Genomic DNA, 25178 nt, shown 5'->3' with positions numbered 1-25178 from the left:
CATGCACATTTGGATTTTATATAAATTTTAGAATCAGTTTGGCAATTTCCACACATTAAAATATAGAGGTTTTTTTTGAATTGCATTGAATATACAGATCAATTTTGGGAGACTACGCATCTAAAAACTGTAATTTTCCAGGCCATTTACGTGGACGATCGCTCCACTTATTTATCCTCTTTTTCACTCTCACTAATATTCTATTATTTCTACTCAAATTGATTTATGTATTTTATGAGCTTTTCAAGTAAGTGTGCATTTTAATGTGAGAGTGTATTATTTTTCTTGCTTACATTATTGAAGTATAATTTTAAATCACTAAAGTTCACTCTTCTTGTGTACAGTTCTATGAGACTTGACAAACACATACCACAGTAGGCCCACCACCACAATCAAAAAGTAGAACAGCTCCTTCACCATCAAAAACTTCCTCTGTAGGAAAAATGCCTCTATAGACAAACCCTGCCTCATCCTCCGGTCCTAGCAAACTGGCTGCTCCCAAGAGAAGCCCGTGGCCGAGAAGTTGTCCTGCTGAAACCAAAATTCAAGTGGAAGGAGGTGGCTTACTTGGTGTCATAGGCGACCTTGTCAGCAGAAGGGGGTGACTATGGCTGACGACCTCTGGGTTTGGAGCTGACATATTCTCTCTCCTCATTTAGCATTCCTAATAGTCCCTTCAGTGCTCTCCTCCTATCTCTCTGGTAGCTTCTTCTGAGGAGGCTTCACTGGCTCCTTTTCTTCTTCCTGCAAGAGATTCTCTCTCTTCCCATTGGCTTGTCAACAGCTACTTCTCCTTCAATTTTCAACCTAGGTGCTACTTTCTCAGAGAAGGCATTTGTACCTTTCCTCGAATCCCCGCCCAGTGAGATTTGGTTAAGTCCATACTGTTCTACACTCCCACAGCATCCTATATTTTCCTTGACAATACTTTTTCTACTTATAATTACTAGGTAAACATTTTGTAACAATTTGTTTCATTGTAAAATGTGTTCAATGTCTGTCTGAAGCACTAAACTCTATGTTGCTGTTCTGTGGACCACAATTGTCAGAATCCACTACAGGATCTGGCACATGGGCATTGTTTAAGGATGTGTTTTAACTGGCTGACTCTGATATATCCATAATGATGCTACCCAAGGTGCCATTCTTGGCAACGCCTCTTTTTTTTTTTTCCTGCTACATTCCCTTTTCTATTCTTCACTAATCTCTTCTTCATCTTCCCATTTCATTAGACTCATACTTGTTCAGTGTCAGCTCAACTATGTCCATGATGTCACGCAACGACTGCGGATCACTCCTCTACCTGATCCCTGCCCAGCCCCTCTCCAGGTTTAGGTATTTGACTGTCCCTAGAAATCCTTATTTGGAAGGCTGATAGCACCCACTGGAGACCACTGAACTGTTTCCCTAACTCCACTCCTGCTCTACGTCCTATCCAAATTTCCTCCTTCCCCTCTTGTGCCTAAAATCTCAGTTCATGATACCATCATGCAACCTGTCTCCTGAGCTGGAACCTGGAATTCATTTTACATCTTACCTTCTCCCTACTATCTGTTCACCAACTTTGGTCATTCCTATATTTTTTTTTTTAGAGATGGAGTCTCACTGTGTTGCTCAGTTTGGTCTTGAACTCCTGGCCTCAAGTGATCCTTCTGCCTCAGCCTCCCAAAATGCTGAAATTACAGGTGGGAGCCCAGCCCATCCCTAAATGTAATGCTCTCTGAACTCTATTTCCACTCCTCCATCCAACTCCACTACTACAGCTTGAGACCAGGGCCACATCAGTTCACCTTGATTTCTTTATTTGGTGCTGTTTCTCACCCTGCCTTCCTTCCCCTTACCCACCTCCTCACCTCCATTTCATTCTCCAAGGCACCATCAGACAGGCCTGTCCAGAATGCAGAGTATTTATTTTCCTCTCATGCAAACCCCTCACTGACTTCTCACTTGCTGCCTGTAGGATAAATGGCAAACATGTCACCATCGCCTATTAGGAGAGTTTTGAACTTGCTCCAGTATTGGATTCCTAATCTACCTTGGGCACATCAGCTGCCCCAGAACCTGGGCTCTGACTGGGCCCTTAAGTTCATATATCAGGTCAGCATAGTTCACACACAGTCCTGATAGTTAACAGTCTGCCGTGCCCATATTCTGCTGACCTCTGCACATGAATCTTTGACTGACAGGCTGTCATGATATAGCATCCAGATCCCAGGAGCACAGCCTGACTGCTTCACTTCCTATATCAAGCCTGATGTCTCACTTAAGTGACTTCTACAGAATTTTCCAGGCATAAATAGTTCATTGCTCTCTCTCACTAGAACAAAATTCCATGGCAGCTATGGTGGCCACCCTAAGGTGGCCTGCACTCTGGCAATCCTTCTGTATCAACAGGATCTCTGGACCTCCAAACATGATGTCCTGAATATCCAGCAATACACAAAGGATCAGCATGAAGCTCACTCTGACAGGATGAGGGAACCACCCGTGGGAGCCAGAAAAACCTAGCAACCAGATAGGTACTGGATCTGAAGTAACTTATTTAGACACTCATTGCAGATTCCCCACCTTCTCTCACTGTGGTTTCTGGTCCACCTGAAAGGGCCTACTGGATTCAGAATCCAGAATTTAATGACATAGTTGCTTACAAAGTAACATAAGTACAAAATGATGTGAAGGTTGAAAGTAAATAGTTTTAAATGCCTTATTATTTTATTACTACAAACACATGGACATTATACAAACATTGAAAATACAGATTAACACAAAACAATAAAAATCGCAGATTAGGCCAGGTGCGGTGGCTCACACCTGTAATCCCAGCACTTTGGGAGGCCGAGGTGGGCGGATCACCTGAGGTCGGGAGTTTGAGACCAGCCTGACCCACATGGAGAAAACCCATCTCTACTAAAAATACAAAATTAGCCGGGCTTGGTGGCGCATGCCTATAATTCCAGCTACTTGGGAAGGCTGAGGCAGGAGAATTGCTTGAACCTGGGAGGTGGAGGTTGTGGTGAGCCAAGATCGCGCCATTGCATTCCAGCCTGGGCAACAAGAGCAAAACTCTGTCTCAAAAAAAAAAAAAATCGCAGATTATGCATTATTCTTATTTAATGTTTCTTTTCTGTTCACTTTTTACAATATGTGAAGATTCCATTTCTAGTCATTAAAACATTAAAAATGCTGAGTCTATTTGTGTTTTGGTTCATGTTGAGCACTACCAAGGGTCTTTCCTTTTCCAGTCTTTTGTAATCAGAATCTCAAATTGCTGAAGTCCTAGGGCCCACTTCTCCGGCATTGATTTGCTTTGTAGTTGTCTCAAGTTTTCACAGGTCGTGACATTTGGAACTTGACAAGTCAATGTGCCAGGCAACGAAGACAGCTTATTTGATGGAAGACTGGTGTTCTTTTCCAAGTAGCTGATATTATGCTAGAGTCCACTTCATTTAAAAAGCAGGTGCAACAGGAACCGTCCCTTGAAAATGTAGATCCCATCCCAGTATTAGAGGCAGCAATTCCTGTGATAAAGGGATAGGGGGAGCAGAAGATGAGGCCACAGGGAAGGGTCCCTAAGGGACCCTAAAAGCTGCCTCATGAATCCAGAGGCCATTCAAAGCTCTCCCTCCTATTTCTTGAAAAGATTGGCCACTGGGGTGTTGAGTTTAGAGAAATAGGTATGAGCCTCATAATCTCAACCCCCAGCCACTCCCAACAGATCTGACCTTTACTGTCTGGGCTTGCCATGTGGGGATTGTGCTTACCATGCCTGGCACCCTCTCCACTCACCAGGTGGTGAAGTGCAGCTGAGGCTTGGGGTGGGTCATATGTATAAGGGGTGGGGGCAGGTACATTCTGAATAAGGGAACTGTGAGACAACATGCCTCCTCTCGAGCACCTCAATAGACATTTACATAACCTAAGGACACGTGAAGATGTTTTCTTTTGGAAGTTTTACTGGTGATCCACATTTTTAAAAGGAATATAATTGTCACCAGAAAATACTGTTGACCTTTTGTTCTCCAACAATGACCAAACAGCAAGACCAAAATTAAACAAAACAAGCACCTTTCACTATTGTTATTGCACTCAACAGCAACTTCTCAAACTAGGTCCTCTCAGCCAAAACTGTACACTTGAATCTTACTTGGAACGATAGCTGTATTTTTGAAAAGTTATATACATCACATTTTTTCTTTGGTTATGCATTCATTAAACAAATATGTATTTATCTCCTACTATGTACCAGGTCAAATTCTAAACAAATGTAATTGTGCTAAAATGTTCTATTAGAAAGAATTCTTGTTTTAGAAAACAAAGTGAATAAAGTCCCTTTTACCTGTAATATTTTAGTATTCTAGTTAAAGTCACCCAAATGGATCCCTTTTATGAATTACAGTCCTTCAAATTTGTTTATTTGAAAAATTTACATTTTATATATTTTGCTTAATTACGGGATACCTATATCACCTTCTTTTAATAAAATTATAATGTCTGTCTAGGTGTTTGTGTACAGTTAGAATAAAATCTTAAGAGGTCCTCTATGTGATCCCACCCAGTGAGTGATTCCTTCCTACAACTTCCCTGGGAACGGGCATTTAACTTCTGCTGGAACATCACTGGTGATGGGAAGCTCACTACCTCACAAAACACTTTGTTCTAGGATCATTCTCCTCCTTTAAAAAGGTCCTTGGTGAATTTCACCTACAATGAGGGTGAAATTACTAGTGTGCTGCCAGTCATCTGGGTTTATCTGGAAAAATAGTAAAAAGAGTAGTAGCTCATATGGCCTGAGACAAACATGGTATAGGAGAGCTTCAAGAAAGGATAGCGGGTATTGGGGAAGAAGACTCTGAAGGTCATAGAAAGATCTAGTCTGAGTCCATGGTGGAGCCTGCTAGAGACCACAGGAGGTTCTCTTGGTTTTAGAAATCCAGCTGGCAAGCAGGGAAGCCTTTGTGACTGGAGCAGAATGAGAGAGGAAGCAGGGAGAGGCAGCTGAGGGCAGAGAGGGAGGCAGGGGCTGGATTTGGATTTTCTTCCCTAAGTTTGGAGGAAAACATTTGTGTATTTTTCAGCAGGCGGTGATGTTTTTGGCTTTTTGCTTTTAAAATACCATGATTCTATTTGGTCAAATCTCTCAGCATTCCCCCTGCCCTGTCACTTTATACCTCACTCTAGAAAACCTGGACTACTCATAGTCTCCTGAATGTACCAGGTGGAAGAGGCCCATCATGGTTCCTTACACTTACCTGCCCATCAGCTTCCCTGTTCCTGTCATTCCTTCCTTCCCCTCCTTGTCTACCTGGCAAAACTCTCACTTTGCTGCCAAGGTGGGCTCTACCATCACCTGCTCTGGAAGATTTCCTTTACTCTCTCAAGCCAGTCTGGGTGCTTTGTATCTCCATTACCTCAGGTACATGGGGTTAACATGTATGCAGCTGAACAGGTAAAGCCCGAAGACCACGGTGCTCTCTGATGAACATTCCAGGTATTACCCTCAAATCTTCCACCTAAATGGATTCATTCACTTATTCAGCAAACATTTATTGAGCACCTGATAAGTGCCTGTTAAATGGTCAGAATCCGTAAGTGAAAAAGACAGTGGAAGGTATTTGTGCATTGGAGGAAAGAGCCAGTTAACAGATTCCATTTGAATGCTCTCCCTCGGACTTCAAGATGTGCTGAAGGGCCTCTTGGTTGGCCCATGGTTTCTTCAAACACTGATTAACAGCTGGAGTGGCATCGCTGCTGGGTAGGAGGGGAAGTTGTAGGCTCAGTAGCCTTAATTGAAGGAAAATAGGGAGTTCTGAGTAGAGCATGTCTGTGAGTTAGTAAGTGAATTCCACGGGTCAGGCTAGGTGGACCAGAAGCACTGGCTACACTGAACATGTTACTCAATGCATTCCAGAGATTTGAATGTTCCCAGGCAGTGGGCTGCTGGGTACCAGAATGGTGAGAGTGCTTTACAAAATAGGGTTTTGGTGGGTTTTTATAAAATAGGGTCTTGATATTCCTAAAGATGATTGCATATATATTAAGAAGCAAGGAGTGTGGAGGGAACTCCAGTCTGTTCTTCAAATGGCAGCAGTCACAATGAAGTAAAAGAGGGGTGTCCCAATTGGGTCATGAAACAAAAGTTCCCATGGACAGTGAAAGCCTGCCTCTGTGAGGCAGTTCTCTAAAAACTTAATGTGAGACAGAAGTGAGAAAGAGAAATAGGGACAGAATGTCACAAAGTGCAAACTACTTTGACAACTTTTTCATCACTTCCAGCATGCATTTGTATGACAGACCCAGAAACAGTTTAAAGAGCAAGAAGTAGAGTGAAATGAATGGTTAGTGTAGACCTACAACACTCTTTGGGAAAATACTACGTACGAAGCAAGAAAAACAAAACAAAAACACAACAACTTGCCTCACTGGAGCTCAGCCTGGTCAGATATACCACAAAGCAATTCACCTAAGTGCAATTCAGGCTATGCTAAAGGGACATACCCCATTCCAGGGCAGCCCAGAGGAGGAAAGGCTGACTGCTGGGTTGGTTGGGAAGGCTTCTTAAAGAGAGGACATCTGAGTTAGGGCTTGAAAGATTGGTAGAAGGCTTTCCAGGGAAGGAATGATTCATGGAGACAGGTTTTAAGACAACCTAAGCTGAAACTTTGAATGTTTCTTCATCTCCAAGTGGGGGATGAAGGGGAAGCCCACATTAAAGATTCCTTTTCTTGGGCATTCAATTAATTATATCCCAGCCTTCTGTTTTGCTCATCAGCTGGATGGCCATTAGGTGGCAGCACAAAGTTAGAAATTGTGTATCCCTGAGCCATTGCATGCCTTTGCCTACAACTCTCATAAATCAGGATGCTTTTAATTAACAGAATACAGAAGCCAGGTTCAGCTCTCTAGAAAATTAGCAAAATCCTGCTTTACAAGATTATGCAGGGTGTCGCTGCACCCAGATTATGTCTGTAGAGGCCTGTGATGGAACTCAAAGCGCTGACATCTACTCTGAAGATCCCACAGAGCTCATGAGGTGCAAGTGTAAGCTTCAAGCAGGATGAGAGATTGGGCCTGCCAATCAAGGTCTATTGGGTATTCAGAGAAGCAGGTAGCCATGTAAGAAACAGCATCCCAGGGCAACACTGTGACAGGGGCACTCACTACACTTAGGATATCTACTTGACGGAGTGGACAGCAGTGACATTACCAGTCCCCTACAGTCATAAGATTGTAGGATGTGATATCTGGACAGGGTGTCATAGATAAGAGTCCAGTCTTTCCGTAATGGATGCTGTGATGTATCGTCCAAATCCCCCTTGAGGACTAAATAACTTCTTCCCCTAGCTGCTGGAAGTGCTGCCTGAAAATAGCTCTGTGGGAATTTCCATTCTTTGAAGACAGCTGTCTTGCACAGGACAGCACTAACCAATGACCTGCCTTATGGGGGGATGGTGTAAAAACCTTATCCCTGATCCCCTGGCTCCAATTTAGCATGACCATCTCAATTCCAGAGGGCCCTATGAGGTGATCTGCAGCCTTTGTTGAGGCTGTATCACAGTTCAGCCTCTCCCTCTAGCCAGTCTTGCTTCTTTACTTCCTCAACAGGTGTCAGTTCTGATAGCACTCCCAATAAACTTCCTACACACTAAGCTCTGGCTCAGAGGCCGCTTACCTAGGGAGTTTAATCCCACCTTTGTTTTACTTGTGGGGAAACTGAGGCAATTTGGAGGGTCATATTTCAAGGAAGATTATAATTCTAATAAGAATAATACTTAAAGACATGTTGAATATTAAATAAGGATATCCCCAAGGGCAGGGGGTTGCCTGTTTTCTTCCCTACCATAACCCTAGCACCTCCATATAGCAGGCGCTCAAGAGATATTAAATAAATATGAATCTAGGTTATACTTCTCAATGTCTCTGGTCAGGTGTTTTCTTGTTGAAATCCCATAGCTGTCTTCAGAGGATACATTCCTCTCTATCTCCACAGAAAATGAAAGGAAGCCCCAGAGAACCATGACCCACTCTGTGCCAGTCTTTGGGTGCATAGACTATATTGCCTTCATAAGACTGTCAAACTGAGAATAGATGCCCAAACTATATTCATGGACATTGGCTGGAAGAATGCAAATATTCAGACAGACCATGTCTGTATTATTGAGGCCAGGAGAAATTAGTTGTGATTATCTCTTAATTAGTGCAGAGAGCATTCCTCTGACTTTCACAGAGATTGACCTTGTTAGCACACTCTTAAAACTGCCAATTTAAAAAAAATCTGATACAGCTAGAAAAAAGAATGGTGTAGGAAAAGCAAAGTGTTATAGCCCATAGCAGATTAAGCATAGTTTCTGCAATAAATGATGATTTGTTAAAATCTAAGTACTGCTACTTTATCAGCAGAGTGACCCTAGGAAAGTTACTTAACCTCTGCCTTAGTTTTCTCATCTATAAAATGGGGATGAAAATAATAGTATCTCCTTGAAAGTTTTGCTGTGAGGATTAAGTTAATATATGTAATGTGTGTAGACAGTACCCAGCGTATAGTATTTATAGGCTGTTAGTTATATATAGAATCCCATATTATCACATTGCAAAGAGAATATAGGTACTGGATTATGTATCCAAGGAGCCTGCAGAATCTTGGATGTCCTTTGCTTTAGGATTATCTGACTGACTCTGTGGCTCTGAGTGTGTGGCCCAAGAATCTGTATTTTCAATTTGCCCTCTGAAAGTTGAGAATCATTGCTTTGCCATTTCAGTAGCCTAATATAGTATCCTTTTAATAAAAATTATCTTGCAGCCTTTGTGTTAATGCTTAACCCCAGGAATACTAACTAGGGCCTTCCTAATTAAACAGTAAGTTATTTTACTATCTGCATGTGTAAGAATCCTTGAGGAGACATGAATTGGATTGGCTTGGTCCTAACTGAATTCTAAGTAAGGGCAGATAACTAATAGCTGACAGTTGGTAGCACCAAAGTTCCAGCAGTGTTCTTTACACTGGTCAGTAGGTCATAGAGATGACCACCATGATAGCATCTTCCTTTGCAAAAGTTTTCAACAGTCACTTAGGAGAATTCTTCCCATGGAAATCCATCTATGATTTCATAATGGTAATCAATAGGGGTCATGGAATTCACTTTAAATGCTATTTAGTTTTAGAGTCTTCCATATGAGCATTTGTGGGAAGTAATCTATCCTACAAAACAAAGTGTATATGTTTTAAACCATCAAGGGTTTTGAAAGCAAATATAAATAATATTCATTCTATGACCAAGTACCCCATTCCTACTGGCAAAGAAATCAGATGGCTACAGGTTTATCTTTAACCCTTGTGAAAGTGATTTGAGACACACTAGCTTCTTGACAGATATTTGTATGGTTTAAACCATGTTTCTTATTTTATTGTCAGTTTCATACAAGACCAAATCTAAAGCCAGATAAAGTAAAGATTTAATCTATCTAACATTTACTCACTCTGGAGTCAAACAGTCTATGTTCCTAGCAGCCATTTGCTTCTGGATGAACCCCAAAGATTTGGACTCAAATTAGACTTTGGGATTTTACTGGAAGAAAAATTACTAAAAAATGTCCCTTAGTGTTTCCAGGAGAGACAGATTTCAGGACTTTTAGTCTCAAAAACTGACCCCAAGCCTGATTCCCTTCTAAGTAGTCCGAAGCTCCTCAAGGAAAGCAAGTTAGTTCAGCAATTCTCTAGTTAGATTCTGAGCCTGGAGATGGTTTTAAGAGTGCTAGAATCTCTAGGGTATTTAGAACAGGTCTAACTTCTCCAGGCGTAGTTGTCAGCTATCTGAACCCCAGGGAATCTCTGGAATGAGCAAGTTTCTGACCAAGTCTCAAGGCACCTGCACAATTCAATTTTACAAGCTTCTTACAGGTCAAGGCTCTTGGAGACTTCCATGATTTCATAACATCTTCTCTTCTACATAGTTGCAAATTGATGGACGGTTTGGTTCCAAGAGCTTTTCTTCATTTTTTACTGTGATTGTCTTTAACATTGGCTACATACAGAACTTTGTTAAACATGTGCACTGCAGCAATGTAAAAGACACAGTCCTGGTTTCCGGAATTTAGACTTATATGAATTACATTTACCTGTTTAACTCCCATCGCTCCAGAACTCTGCTCCAGGGAACTTTTTATTTCATTGTTTTCCACTTTGATCAGAACATGTGCTTTGATATATGATTCACATACCAAACAATTTATTCATTTATAGTCTATGATTCTATGTTTTTTAGTATATTTACAGAGTTTTACAATCATCAGCACCACCAATTTTGTAACATTTTCATCGCCCCATAAAGAAAGCTCATACCCATTAGCAGTCACTCTCCATTCTCCCTGCCCTCCAGCCACTAGCAGTGACTACTAATCTATTTTCTGACTGTAGATTGGCTTATTCTTGACACTTCACATGAATGGCACCATATATGTGATTTTCTGTGACTGGCTTCTTTCGTGAAACATAGTAATTTTAAGGTTCATCCATCTTGTACCATGCCTCAGTACTTCATTCCTTTTTACAGCCAAATGATATTTGATTGTATGGTTATACCATATTTTATTTATCCATTCATTACGTTGAACATTTGGGTTGTTTCTACTTTTAGATACTATGAGTAATACTGCTATAAACATTTGAGTACAAGTTTTTGTGAAGACATATGCTTTCATTTTTCTTAGGTATATACCTAGGAATTGCTAAGCCATATGATAATTCTAGATTTAACTCTTTGAGAAACTGCTGGACTGTTTTCCAAAGTGACTGCACCATTTTATATTCCTGCCAGCAGTGTTTTAGGGTTCAAATGTCTCTACGGGCTCACCAGTGCTTCTTATGATCTTTTTGATTATAGGCATTGTAGTATATGTAAAGTTGTATCTCATTGTGGTTTTGATTTGTATTTCCTAATGACTAAAACATTGAGAATCTTTTCTTGTGCCTGTTGGCCATTTGTGCATCTTCTTTTGAGAAATGTTGACTTTGACCCTTTTCCGATTTTTGTCCTTTTGTTATTGAGTTGTGGGTACTTTATAGATTCTGGGTGCTAGGCCATTACCCAGTGTATACTTTATAAACCTCTTCTTCCATTGTGTGGGTTGTATTTTCACTTTCTTGATAGTGTCCTTTAAAGAACAAAAACTCACAATTTTGATAAAGTTCAATTTATCTGTTTTTCTTTTGTTGCTTGTGCTTTTGGTATCACTTGTAAGAAACTATTGCCAAATCTAAGGCCACGGGGATTTACCCCTGTTTCCGTCTAACAGTTTTATGGTTTTAGCTATTACACGAAGCCTTTGATCCATTTTGCATTAATTATTGTATTTGATGTTGTTGCAGGACTTTTCCTTATTTCAGCTAAAGATGGGGTCCTCTGTCCATGGCCACAAAAATTCAGATTTGAATGGTAAGACAGGGTTTTATTGGATGTAAAGAAAGAAAGGGGGGAAACAGGGACTCTCACAAGGCCAGAGTCCCTGCTAGAGCGCTTCCCGCTCGCAACTTGAATCCCAGGTTCCACACAGAGAGAAGGAGTCAGGCACCTCCCTGCTGCAAATGGCATGAACTTCCCAAGGCTCCACCCCAGTGTGCAGGCTGGTTGGAGTTTTTCCAGGGACCCCCTCCCACTTGGCTGCCTCATTCGCCCCTCTAAAGAAGCACATCCAACTGCCCTTAGAATAAGGATAAGTATGAAGACCGATCTTAACTGCTTCCTGCTGACAGGGGTGCTGTTTTGGGGAAACGGCAGTCAAAGCTCCCTCAGAGGCCTGTGTAAGGTTCCCAGCCGAAGGGGCCATCATCAGAGGCTCTGGTTGCATGGCCACTTGGAGTTTGATGACCTGAAGGCAAGAAGAGACAAACTAGTTTATTAGAAAACATGTATCAAGTCGAAACAAGGGGAGGGGTAAGGACAGCTCAGAAATCCTGAGGCCTTTTACCAGTTTGCACATGGAAAGGAAGGCCAAAAGCCTGACTGGTAAAAAAACACTTTACCCTTCTGGTTCCCCTTCCCCTGAGCCCAATCCTAAGCCAACCAGTTTAAGGTTTGGGAAATTAACTCTTTCCAGTTGGGAGGATGCATCTGAGGGGAGCATCCCATAGTACAGAGACACAATTACCTATCTGTGAAGAAGACAGAAGAGGAGAAAGGAAAAAAGAAGGTGCCTTTTAAAGGAGTCCCAGGGGTTCAGGATGCACTCAGAAAGGGTACAGACTGAAGATGAATGGCTACCCTTCTAGAAAGAGTGGAGCAGGTATCCCTGGTTCCCTTCTCTTCCTAACAGATACCCGGGGTACGTGAGGGAAAGAGGGAAGAGCATCGTCTTTCCCTCTTCCATCCTTGCATCCCTGAGTCCTGGCGACCATGGCACGTCCCGCCATGAATGTCACAGCGGCTTGCACCAATGAAGCGGGGGAAGGGTGGGTACGGGGTGGGAATCACCCACTCTTACCCACATATGCCCCATCTCCCCTGCTTTTCAGTAGCCGTGGATTCCCTAGACCTCATTTTTGCCATGGATACTAACGTGGCCTTTATCCATGAAACAAGAAGCTTGGGCTTGGCTTGATCGGCAGGAATCAGCCATGCTCACCTGCCCTGTGCCTTTTAACTTCCCATTATCATCCGCCTCTGGATCCTTCAGATCCAGTTTTCTTTCCTAGGACTTTGACCCAAAGCTTGGAATTGAGTTTGGGACAAAAATGTGTCTCAGGGTGGGGGGTTGCATGGACTCCTTATTATAAGCTGAATGCTAGGGTAAAGCTGTGGGATTGAGTCTTCCTCCAACAAAGGAGAGAAAAGGATGTCTTGTGACATGCCCAGATAACTGGTGGCTATAGTCATGCTTGCTAGGATTTGGGTGCATGGTGCTTGGCTTTGGTTAGCTCCCCTGGTCTTACTTTCCCAAAAGGAAACCCCTGAGTGATGGGCACCCTATTTATTCCAATCGCCTGGCAGGATTTGTAGGATAATTTCTCAGAACTAGAATATTGATCTGGATTTCTACATTGCCCATCCCTTTTTTTCTTTCTGAGCTGAAGTTGGAGATTGCTGGTTGGTTCACGGAACAATCAGGGTTAGTCTAACATGTAGGCAAAAACTTAAAAACAACTAGTGAGTTTAGAATTCAGTGACAAATGTATGATAAGTGTTGAAACATAATTTTTCTCTCTCTCCAGTCCTCATTTTTGTTAAAAAACCAAATCATCCTAGGACTGAGTGGTTTGCAAAATAAACTTTAGTCTTATACTTGGCCTTATTATTTGCATAAAGTGAAGCAAGAAAAATTATTTCTACAAAGGCCTTTTAGATTGTCTGTGCTGGAACTCTGTTCCCCAAGGGATCTCATATAAGACCTTTTAGGCCGGGTGCGGTGGCTCAAGCCTGTAATCCCAGCACTTTGGGAGGCCGAGGCGGGCAGATCACCTGAGGTCAGGAGTTCGAGACCAGCCTGGCCAATATGGCCAAACCTCATCTCTACTAAAAATACAAAATTAGCCGGGCGTGGTGGTGCACGCCTGTAGTCCCAGCTACTCGGGAGGCTGAGGCAGGAGAATGGCGTGAACCCGGGAGGCGGAGCTTGCAGTGAGCCGAGATAGCGCCACTGCAGTCCGGCCTGGGCGACAAGAGCGAGACTCCGTCTCAAAAAAAAAAAAAAAGACCTTTTAAAGCCAAGCCCAGCCATGGGTTTATCCTCAAGTACCTGTGAGTTGGGTGATCCTCTCCTCTTAAGGTCCCAAGATAAACTTGGAGCTCTTGGACCTGTTAGAAAGTGACATTCTTTATTGACCACAGGTCAGGAACCCTGTACAGGGACTGGGTAGATGAGGGTATGAGGCCAGTCTCCCCACTGGGCTTCTATCGGCTCTGCAAGTCAAGCTTGACTCCTTAAAGGGAAGCATACTCTTCCAGTCAAAGCCTTGGTAAAATTACCACATTCTCCAATTGTGTCCTGCTGCAAAAGAAAAATTGATTCTTATTGCACTGATGCAAACAACTATATTGCCATAAGAACACTCCAGATAGTTTTCAAATTTAGAGGAACCAGGCAGAGAGAAACAAACGTGCTCCAAATTTTGCTCACAGTGGGTATTACCTTACTCAATTATTAAAAGGCTATAAATAGTTTAACATAAGTTTCCTTGACTCTGAAAAACAAAACACGGATCAGCAATATTCCAAGCAAAAGTCTTAGAAAGGTTGCTTCAGATTTCTGAGTTCAGTCCAGTTAGTTAACTCTTGTTTCACGTGATATTCATGAACATTTCAGCTCTTCGTGAATACTGTACATTTTCCTTTATTCCAATGTTACAATCTCCAAAGTTATCAGAAACCCAATTGTCTCAAACACAATCAGAAATTGTATTTGAGAGCACCTGTCAGAGTCCTATAGCTTATTATAAACCATCTTTTGAAAGGATTAAAACAAGACAACAATTGTCTGTGAATAGCAAAATGTCTAGAGCAGTTATAGTTAGAAACACAATTGACAAAGAAGTTTGGTTATCTCCGTGGTTTACAAATAACAACATAGCAACCTTAATTATGATTGATAGCATATACTTAGACATTAGAATTTTAGAAATCCCATACAATTTTGGAACATATATTAGCATTATTCACCAAGATATAACCTAAAGAAGATTGAACATCACCTTTGGCAATCTCACGTACCTAGACATGTCAAATAATCCTGTTTACCTCTCTTTTCTGGACATTCCAGGGGCCCTCTGGACTATCTGAAAGTTGTCAAGAAAGACAATTTTGAAACTGAAGTTTGATTTTGGGAAGACTGTTAAATGTGTTTAAAGCACTTGATATTATGAAATAGCATTCCAGATTACCATAAGTTATTTATTTTTCCAAAATGATGACTCACAAATTTTAAAGAAGCAAAAACCTTTTACAGCCCTTTTGAATTCAGTCAACTTGTTCACACAGAGAACCTCTTCTGCGAGATTAATTTCTACAATTCTTCCACCACTTGTTTGAACCCTCAGTTTTTTCCTAATTCAAAACAATCTTTTAAGCCTAGGCAAAAATTTACATTTCCATGCCTTTTTGTAACCTTTTCCAAAAAAACACATTTTACTGTTCTTACACTTCTTGCATGTAAATTTACTTTCAGTAGCTTCAATTACGTATTATAATGGTAACTCCTAGCGGATTTTTAACTTCAAGGTAAAACTTGTTAATTTGCTTTGTGTGTTAAGTGCAGTCAAGGTTTGACTCCAGCATAATGAAGGGCGTGGTTGGTTCCATATGTCCCCAGACCTTACCAATTGTGAAGCAGGCAAGACAGATAGTTCTCAAAAGCCAAAAAGCAGTTTGTAACCTTAAAACATTCGGCAAACCTTGCATCTGACCTGCACAGTTTATTTCATCTATTTACATTTTAATGACACCTGCATTCTACCAATAATCTTTAAGGCTGTTTTTATTTCTCAAAGATTAAAGTCACATGAACTGAAAAGTACCACAGCTTTTATCTTCCCTTTTAAAAATATTTAATCCAAGCGCTTGTCTTTCTTTAAGCCAAATTAATTAGAGCTCATTTTACAGAAATCATACACAGTACATACACAGACAGGCAGAAAAAAACCCAGTAGCTGGATGGGGCCCTTTAAGAGACAGGGCTAGGAAAACATGCAGCTATGGAACCAGAGAGGGCTCATCCTCTGAGGCAGGATTGCTAAGCAAAGCCTTGCCCCCAGAGTTAGAAGCCATGCCCTCAAGCGGTAAAACAAGATGGAGGCTTGGTTTCACAACCTAAACTTTGCAGAGAATGCAAACAGTGATAGTTGGGTTGGGGTTGGCCTATCTTCTAAGAGAAAAAGAAAACTTTAAAGGTTAACTTGTTGATAGGGTAGAGAAGGGGAAAGAAAAAAGGTTTAAAAATGTCTGGGGAAGAACCTCTTATTCTCCTGCAAGTGGTTCCTCCAGCTGGGAGAGAAGCTTAAGCTTAATTACTGTCCAGTGGAACCAGCTGTGTGGGACCCTTGGGCCATGCATCCCAGCCCGAGCACGAGCACGGAGTGCGGAGCGGCAGGCAGCTGTGGCTCACCAGTCCATCTGGAAAAAGGAAGGAAAAGGCCATGAAAAGGCCTCCTTCCTGGGAGGGCCGGTGGGGGGCACTGTTTCCCATAAGCTCAGAAGTCCCAGGATGAAAAGGTTTAAGAGCAACAGTAAGAGGTTTTGAGTCCCCATTTCACTCACCGCTTCTCAAGTCCCTACGTTGCACGCCAAAAATGTTGCAGGACTTTTTCCTTAGTTCAGCTAAAGATGAGGTCCTTTGTCCCACAGCCATAAAAATTCAGGCTTGCAGACAGTTTGAAGGGTAAGACAGGTTTTATTGGGTGTAAAGGAAGAAAAGGAGGAAAAAGGGACTCTTTCAAAGCCAGAGTCCCTGCTAGAGCACTTTCTGCCCACAGCTCGAATCCTAGTTTCCACACAAGAAGAGGAGGGGCCAGGCTCCTCTCAACTGCAAAAGGCACGAAATTCCTGAGGCTCTACTCCAGTGCTCAGGCCAGTTGGAGTTTTTCCCAGGGACACGCTCCCATCTGGCTATCTCAATGTGAGGCAGAGTCTGACCTTATTCTTTTGTATGTGGCAATTCAGTTGTCCCCGCACCACTTGTTGAAAAGGATATTCTTTCTCCTATTGAATCGCTTTGGCACCTTTGTCAAAAATCAGTTGATTGTAAATGTGAGAGTTCATTTCTAGACTCTCAATTTTATTCCACTTATCTTTATTTTATCCTTATGCCAATGCCACGTTGTTCTGGTTATTCTTGCTTTGTAGTAACTTTTGAAATCAAAATGTGTGAGAGCTTCAACTTTGTTCTCCTGTTTCTAAATTATGGTGGCTATTATGGGTCCCTTGAGTTTCCATAGGAATTTTAGGATCACCTTGCCAATTTCTACAAAGAAGCACACTATTATTGTGACAGAGACTACACTGAGTCTGTAGACCACTTTGGAGAATATTACCATCTTAATAATATTAAATATTCTGATCCATGATGTGGGATATGATGAGGTTTCTCTTCAAATAGCCTGATCAATCCTTTATTCTTTAATTCATAGTACCCACCCCTTTTTCCTTTTTGTCTTTTCTGCCTTTGTTACATACCCGGACACGCCACAGTACCAGGCTTATCAGTACCAGCTTACATTCCTTTCCTAATTTGGAAAGGAGACTAGCTCTCTAGCTCATTGCAGACACCCCTTCCCCTTTTTTTACCCTCTCCCTTACATGCCCACCTTATCTAAAAAAAAAAGTTCAAATGTCTAGCCAACCGGAATTAGTTCAGATTGTGCCACCCAACCCTAGCCAGTGGAGAAAGGGTACAGGGGCAGGACTTGCGTCAGGAATAAAGGCTCTCCTGCCCCTTTGTTCAGGTGTGCTCTCATGGCGACTGGCCAAGGAGAAGCACCCCTCTGCACAGAAGTAAAATTGCTTTGCTAAGAATCCTTTGTTTGAGTGTTCAGTCTCCTTAGGATTTTGAGCATTATTCCCAACAATGAGCATGGGATGTTTTCACATTTATTTAGATATTCTTTAAATTTTTAAACAAAGTGTTGCAGTTTTCAGTTTATAAGGCTTGCACGTCCTTGGTTAAATGTATTCTTAAATATTTTATTCTTTTTGATGCTATTATAAGTGGAATTACTTAATTTTGTTTTAAAGGTATTAATTGAAAATGTATAGAAATTCAGTTGAGTTTTGTACATTGCTCTTATATCTCAGGGAATTTTAAGGGCTAAGCTTACAAATTATATATCCATGTAAGACAAACTGCATTTATGTGTATTGGTTGCTTAGAAAATTTAAGATAGAAAGTTTTTTATCTTAACTTGACCAGAATAATTATTATACAACAATAACTTCTGGGGAAATACATAGAAATGGAAGAAGAAAAGGAAATCAATATTTTTATTGCTCTATTTTGGGCCATTTTAGATGCATTTTCATATCCAAATTTTTCAACAGCCCTACAAAGTACTGTTAGCTTCATTTTGAAAATGAGACTGGGGCTCAAAGGGAATTAATAACCTTCCCAAGGTCACATGGCCAAGATGTAGCTAACAAGATCATGGTTTATCTGGGAGACAAGTTGTGTCTTCACAGAATAAACTCATTATCTCATCATAGATTGTGTTGGCCTGATAAAATTCTATATTCTCCCCAGGTTCTGTCTTCTGAAACTTCAACAATTCAATCAAAAGTTCAAGACATGTACGCTGAAAACTTTTATAGTGTTGAAATTAAAGAACACCTAAATTAATGGGAAGACATCCAGTGCTCAAAGATAGAAAATCTTAATAATGTTAAGGCAGTAATACTCTTCAAAGTGATCTATGAATTCAATGGAAATTCTATCAAAATGTCAGTTGACTCCTTTATAGAAATTAACAACATAATACTTAAATTTATATGGAAACTCAAGAAACACAGAATAGTCAAAACAATCATGATAAAGGAGAACGAATTTGGAGGGCTCATAATTCCTGACTTCAAAGGCTACAGGAAGCAGGACATATGATGCCCTGCTTATTGGCATAATGATAGACATATAAATCAATAAAATATAACTGAGAGTCTTGAAATGAGTTCTCATATTTACAATAAATCAAGTTTTGACAAGGGTGCTGAGACAATTCAAGGAGAAAATAATAGTCTTTTCAACAAATGGTGCTAGAACAACTGAATATCCACATTTAAACAAACTTGAGCCTCAATCTCACACCATATGCAAAAATTAACTCAAAATGAATAAAGATCTAAATACTAGTGTTTACATTATACAAATATTAGAAGAAAACATAGGGGTAAATCATAGGGCAATGGTTTCTTAGACAACAAAAGAAAAAAATAGATACATTGGACTTCATCAAAATTAAGATTTTTTAATGCTTCAAAGGACACTATTAAGAAAGTGAAAAGAGGCCAGATGTGGTGGCTCATGCCTGTAATCCCAGCACTTTGGGAGGCCAAGGCGGGCAGATCACCTGAGGTCAGGAGTTTGAGACCAGCCTGACCAACATGGAGAAACCCCATTTTTGTACTAAAAATACAAAAATTAGCTGGGTGTGGTAGCACATGCCTGTAATCCCAGCTACTCAGGAGGCTGAGGCAGGAGAATTGCTTGAACCCAGGAGGCAAAAGGTTGCGATGAGCCGAGATGGTGCCATTGCACTCCAGCCTGGGCAACAAGAGTGAAACTCCATCTCAAAAAAGAAGGTGAAAAGAAAATTCAAATAATGAGAGATGATATATACATAAACTATATATTGGACAAGGGACTTATATCTGAAATGTACCTAAAATATGTAAAGAATGCTTGCAACTCAATGATAAGAAGACAAATCACCCAAATGAAAAAATAGTCAAATGATTTGAATAGACACTTCTGAAAGAAGATATACAAATGGTCTATAGGTACATGAAAAGATGTTTAACATTAGTCACCAGAAAAATGCAAATCTAAACCACAATAGGATACTACCAGTGTCCATGAGGACATAGAGAAATTTAACCCTTATAAACTGCTGGTGGGAATGTAAAATGGTGCAGACACTCTGGAAAATAGTCTGGCAGTTCCTCAAAAAGTTATACCTAGAGTTGCTATTTGACCTAGCAATTCCACTCCTAGGTATACACCCAAGAGAAATGAAAGCACATGTCCACACAAAAACTTGTATTAGGATGTTTATAGCAGCAGTATTCACAAAAGCCAAAATATAGAAATAACCCAAATATCCATCAACTGATTAATAAACAAAATGTGATTTTGTTTATAAAACCATGTGATTGAATATTATTCAGCCATAAAAAGGATTGAAGGACTGATACATGCTACAACATGGATGGACCTTGAAAACATGCTAAGGGAAAGAAGCCAATCATGAAAGACTGCATATTGTATGATTCCATTTATATTAAATGTGCAGAATAGGCAAATCTATAGAGACAGAAAGTATATTAGTAATGGCCTAGAGCTGATGGGAATGGGGATTTAGGGGTTATGGATAAAGAATACATGATTTCTTCACGGGGTTATGAACGGGGTCTAAAATTGATTGTCCTGATGGTTACACACTCTGTGCGTATACTAAAACCACCTAATTGTACCTTTTAAATGGGGAAATTGTCTGGCATATACATTATATCTCAATACAGCCTTTATAATCAGGGATGTGCTAGATGGATAAGGTATGTTCCAAACTAGCCATGGCTGATAATACTGAGTTACTAGCTCTTGATAGGGCTGTAATGTATGATTTTGCAAATTGTATACTCTGCAACTACAGGAAACACATTTTATGGACTACGATGTAAATGGTGCCCCCTGAAGTTGTGCAGTGTACAATATATACAGCCTTAAGCTTCAGCTCTGGCACTTAGGAGAAAAATTCTGAGGCTGATCATTATGGGTGACCAAAGCTCATTTCCAAGAATTGAAAAGAAAGCTAGTTTTCAAGTAAGTGGCACAGACAGTAATTTTCCCCACACAGCTCTTTAACTCAGCATTCAGGCAACCATTATGCTCCCTATCTTTTATTCTTTTTATCCTTTTGGGGCTTTTTGGCTTTCATCTTAAATAATGTATAATTAGCACAGCATCAAAGGATATTTTACAAGTAAGTAGGTGTACCCATAATCCCCCGTCCTGAACACAATTGCTTTTATTTCTCTAGATCTCCTTTCAATCTTTATTCATATGTGCATATACTTTGTTACATAGCTGTAATTATAGTGTATACGCAGTTTGGTTCCCCTTTTACCATTATTTTATAAACACTGATCTATGTTGCTGTATAGTTTTGCATTTATTGTTTTAATGGATGTATAACATTCTTTCTAGTTAATGTACCATAATGCACTCAATCTTCTCATTCCCTGAATGCAAGACAATTAGTGCAATTACACAACAGCCACAATATGGAAATGCCTACATGCAAGGACTCTGATCTATTTTTTTCTTTTCTGCAAAGCTCTTATCATCATCTGTGCATATGACCTCATTTACTTATTTTTATTATTATCAATTGGTCCTATTTTGAACTTAATCAAGAAGAGCAAGGCCCCTTGTCTCATTTGTTCACTGATGTATCCCAGATCCTAGAATAGTAACTAGCATATAATAGATGCTCAATGAATATTTGTCAAATAAATGAACATTAAATCATTTTCTCAGGCTCAATTCCTAGCAGAGAACTGTCTTAGTCAAAGAGCATAAATCTTGGGTTTTCAGCAAGAAATTGTAGGAGAATTTTTTCTAACTCTGTACTGTCCAATTGGACGTTCAACTAGAGTCAAGAACACATGATTCTGGAGAGAGTATTTGGGTCTTTCACCTACAGCTCTGTGGTCCACATTCAGCACCCTAGTTTTTTGTACGCAATGCCCATATCTTGAAAAGATTAAATTGGTTGGTTGAAAGAGAAAACGACTCTTTCTCTATTGAACATGAGAGTTTGAACTAAGGCCAGGCTGATAGCAGATGTATCATATGTCATTTAAAAGCCATCTTTGAAAAACAGACCCTCTTTTTCATGGGAATAGACTCAGCACCAATCACAGGAACCATACATATTGCAGTTCCAATATTTTTTGGGTTGACAAGTCATCTAAACTCCAGAAGAATTTTCATGAAGAAGTAGACCTTAGCACATAATTTGGATACCTGAGCACAGGTCCATTCTTTGTAGGAAAATGGTGATGTATCTACCAAAAAAGGGTCTTACCCCCACTCCATACTGTGATCCCACTCTTACACTTGCCATGTTTTCTATCACAAGGAAACACAGGGACTCCATGTGATCTGGAAACTGGCATGAGATGTCAGTAGAATTAGAGAAGGAGCACTGGATGAGGAAAGAAAAGCATCAGCATTATTGGGCCATTACTATTTGCCACAGCCTTCCATCCTTTGTTGTTCAATGCAACCCTATGAAGTAGGAATTATTTTTGTACCTATTTTAAAATTGAAGAAACTAAGGAACAGAGAGTTGAGGTACCTTGTCTAAGGTCACAGGGCGAGTGCAAGAACAGGGATTCAAACCTAGGTTTGACTTACTTCAAAGTTGTGCTTTTTCTGTGGTAGCATTAAGAGATCATAATGCCACTCATAGGAGTGACCCTGAATAGCTTAAAGACTATGAGCATTTCCCTTTTCTCTTGGGGGCCTCAGTTTCTCTTTCTATACAATGAGGAAGTTGGACTAGGTGATTTGCTAAATGCTCTTTTTGGTATCTAGTCCCATTTGATTATCACAATATCCTATGATAGAAACTGGGCAACTCTTATTTTCATAATCTCCATTTTATAAATGAACAAATGGGGATTCAGAGAGGTTTTGTGTCTCGTGTATAGTCACGTAACTAGTTTCTGGGAGAGTCAGAGTGAACCCAGGTTCCTGAACTTCTAGATTGAAGCATCAGAGGCCACCTGGCCCACATTGTATCACTCTCTTTTTATTTCTCCTCTTCATTGTGGGAAAATTCCCCATTTTCACAAACTAGAGTTCACATTAATAAAATGTTTATACATTGCAGTATGATTTGTAACCCTCATGTACTTTCTCTTAATCTGAGTGTGTCATCAGTTAGAGGTTTGTTCTTGTTCCAGTGATGAAATAACTAATTAAGTCACACCTTGTCCCAAGGGGTTTTGATGGGAAGAAGTGATTTCTAAAATGTATTGAGAACCTACCGTGTATATTAGACCCTGGACATCATTTCAGTATCTTCCAGGCTTTTTCAATAAGGAGAATCTCTGGAGAACTTGTTAAAAACACACATTCCTGCAATCTACCAAGAACTATAAATTTGGAATAAGAATATGAGTTTGTTGGGAAGCCGAGGCAGGTGGATCACCTGAGGTCAGGAGTGCAAGACTAGCCTGGGCAACACGGTGAAACCCCATCTCTACTCAAAATACAAAAATTAGCTGGGCGTGGTGGCACGCACCTGTAATCCCAGCTACTCCAGAAGCTAAGGCGGGAGAATTGCTTGAACCTGGGAGGCAGATGTTGCAGTGAGCCGAGATTACGCCACTCCAACCTGGGCAACAGAGAGAGACTCTGTCTTAAAAAAAAAAAAAAGAATATGAGTTTGTGAGTTTGTAAGATGTACCCACACACAATGCATCCTCATGATGAGCTAGGGCTGATTTTTAATTAGTATGGCTGACCAGTTGTCTTTTTTACCAGAATACATTCTGATTGATTGGAGCCCATGCCATACCAGTTATCATGTTTTCTGAATATCAGCCAGTAAGGTAGGGATCAAATATATTCATTTGACAGAAGAGGAACTAAGGTCCCAAGTGGCTCAATAGCTTGCTCCACATCACACATATTAAGCAGGTAGCAGGGGGAGGGCCATGCTCATTTTCAAACTGCAGTAAGTAGTCACTGCCAAAGAGAGAAGGCCATGTGGTATGTATCAATTAGAGCTTTCCAAAGAAACAGAACTAATAAGAAATATGTACATAAATAGATTTATTTTAAGGAATTAGCTCACATGATTGTGATGGCTGGCAAATTCAAAGTCTAAAAGGCAGGCTAGTAGGCTGGAAACTCAGGCAGAATTTCTATGTCACAGCCTCAAAGCACAATTCCTTCTTTCTGAAGAAACCTCAGTTTTTACTCTTAAGGTGTTCAACTGATAGAATCAGGCTCATGTACATTATCAAGGGTAATTTCCTTTACCTAAAGTCAACTGACAGCAAATATTAATCACATCTGCAAAAACCCTCCATAGCAAGGTCTAGACTAGTATCTGACAAACAGCTGGGCACCAAAGTACAGTAGTCCCCCTGCTTATCTACAATTTCACTTTCTGTGGTTTCCATGTTCTGAAAATATTAAATGGAAAATTCCAGAAATAAACAATTCATAAGTTTTTAATTGTGGGTCATTCTGAGTAGTGTGACGAAATTTCTTGCCATCCCACTCCATGCCGCCCAGGCCATGAATCATCCCTTTCACACTGCCTGCCCATTAGTCACTTAGTAACTGGCTTGGTTATTAGATGACTATCGTGGTATTAGAGTGCTTATACTCAAGTCACCCCTATTTTACTTAGTAATGGCCCCAAAGTAAAAGAGTAGTGATGCTAGCAATTTGGACATGCCAAAGAAAAGCCATAAAATGCTTTTTTAAGTGAAAAGGTGAAAGTTTTTCACTTAACGAACAAAAGAAAAACTGTATGCTGAGGTTGCTAAGATCTAGAGTAACAGCAAATCTTCTATCTGTGAAATTGTGAAAAAGGAGAAAGAAATTCATTTAGTTCTGTTGTCCTGTCCCACCTCAAACTGCAAACATGATGGCCATAATGTTTCACAAGTGCTTAGTTAAGGTAGAAAAGACATTACATTTGTGGGTGAAGGACATGAACAGAAACATGTTCCAATTGATGGCAAATGAGTTCAAGTACTAACCGCTGTTTCAGGCATCTACTGGGGGTCTTGAACATATCCCCTGAGTATAAGTGATGACTACTGTATAGCCAAATTGACACATAAAATTAACAATCACAGGGTGTTTGAGGGAGTGGAATGATCTGGGACAGCATGGATTTGAGCTCCATAGACAAATTCTGCTGTCCCCTCACTAAACTGCTGGCCCTATCCCTGTTTATTTGGGCTTTTCTATATATCCAGGCTGCCATGGCTGGAACCTTGAGACTTAGTGACTCAGCCAGATTTAAAATGCAGTGGCTGTTATACTGGACTGTATACTGTTACTAGAAAGGCAACTGCTAAGATTAGGAGCAAAGAGACAGATCAAAGTCCTGCTTCTAAAAGACCTAAAAAATATGAGATTCCCTGTCTTCATCACATCTCTGTCATCCAACAGTTTCCTCATTTGTAAAATGTAGATAATAGTCATATCTGCTTCTTAGGGGTTTCATAATGATGAAATGGAATTTATATATATAAAGTGCTTAGAACAGAACCTCGCATGTAATAAACACTACATAGATGTCAGATTTTTTTGTTGTTGTTGTTGTTATCATTAGCAGCATCCTAGATATAGCCCTCTATAGAAGTATAAGTTCAGCAAGTTTGTGTTCAAGGACCTCTTTAGACATTGGCCTATTCATGAGCTCCAGTGGCAGCACCTACAGGTAGCTTCAAGGGCTTTAG

General features: G+C 40.4%; 1 long non-coding RNA gene across 1 annotated transcript; it reads right to left on the bottom strand.

The window, feature by feature from the left end:
• Nucleotides 1-2735: 2735 nt before the first annotated feature.
• Nucleotides 2736-13971, bottom strand: LOC129138730 (uncharacterized). Its single transcript, XR_008542016.1, has 3 exons — nt 13726-13971; nt 9894-11862; nt 2736-3518 (listed from the first exon to the last, which is right to left on the bottom strand). It is a non-coding gene; the product is annotated as an uncharacterized LOC129138730 (long non-coding RNA).
• Between the last annotated feature and the right edge of the window lie 11207 nt (nt 13972-25178).

The sequence above is a fragment of the Pan troglodytes genome, chromosome X (genome assembly GCF_028858775.2).
Source record: "Pan troglodytes isolate AG18354 chromosome X, NHGRI_mPanTro3-v2.0_pri, whole genome shotgun sequence".
NCBI classification, from domain to species: Eukaryota; Metazoa; Chordata; class Mammalia; order Primates; family Hominidae; genus Pan; species Pan troglodytes.
Note: the sequence above shows the minus strand (reverse complement) of the source record. Positions and strands in the feature narration are given on the sequence as shown.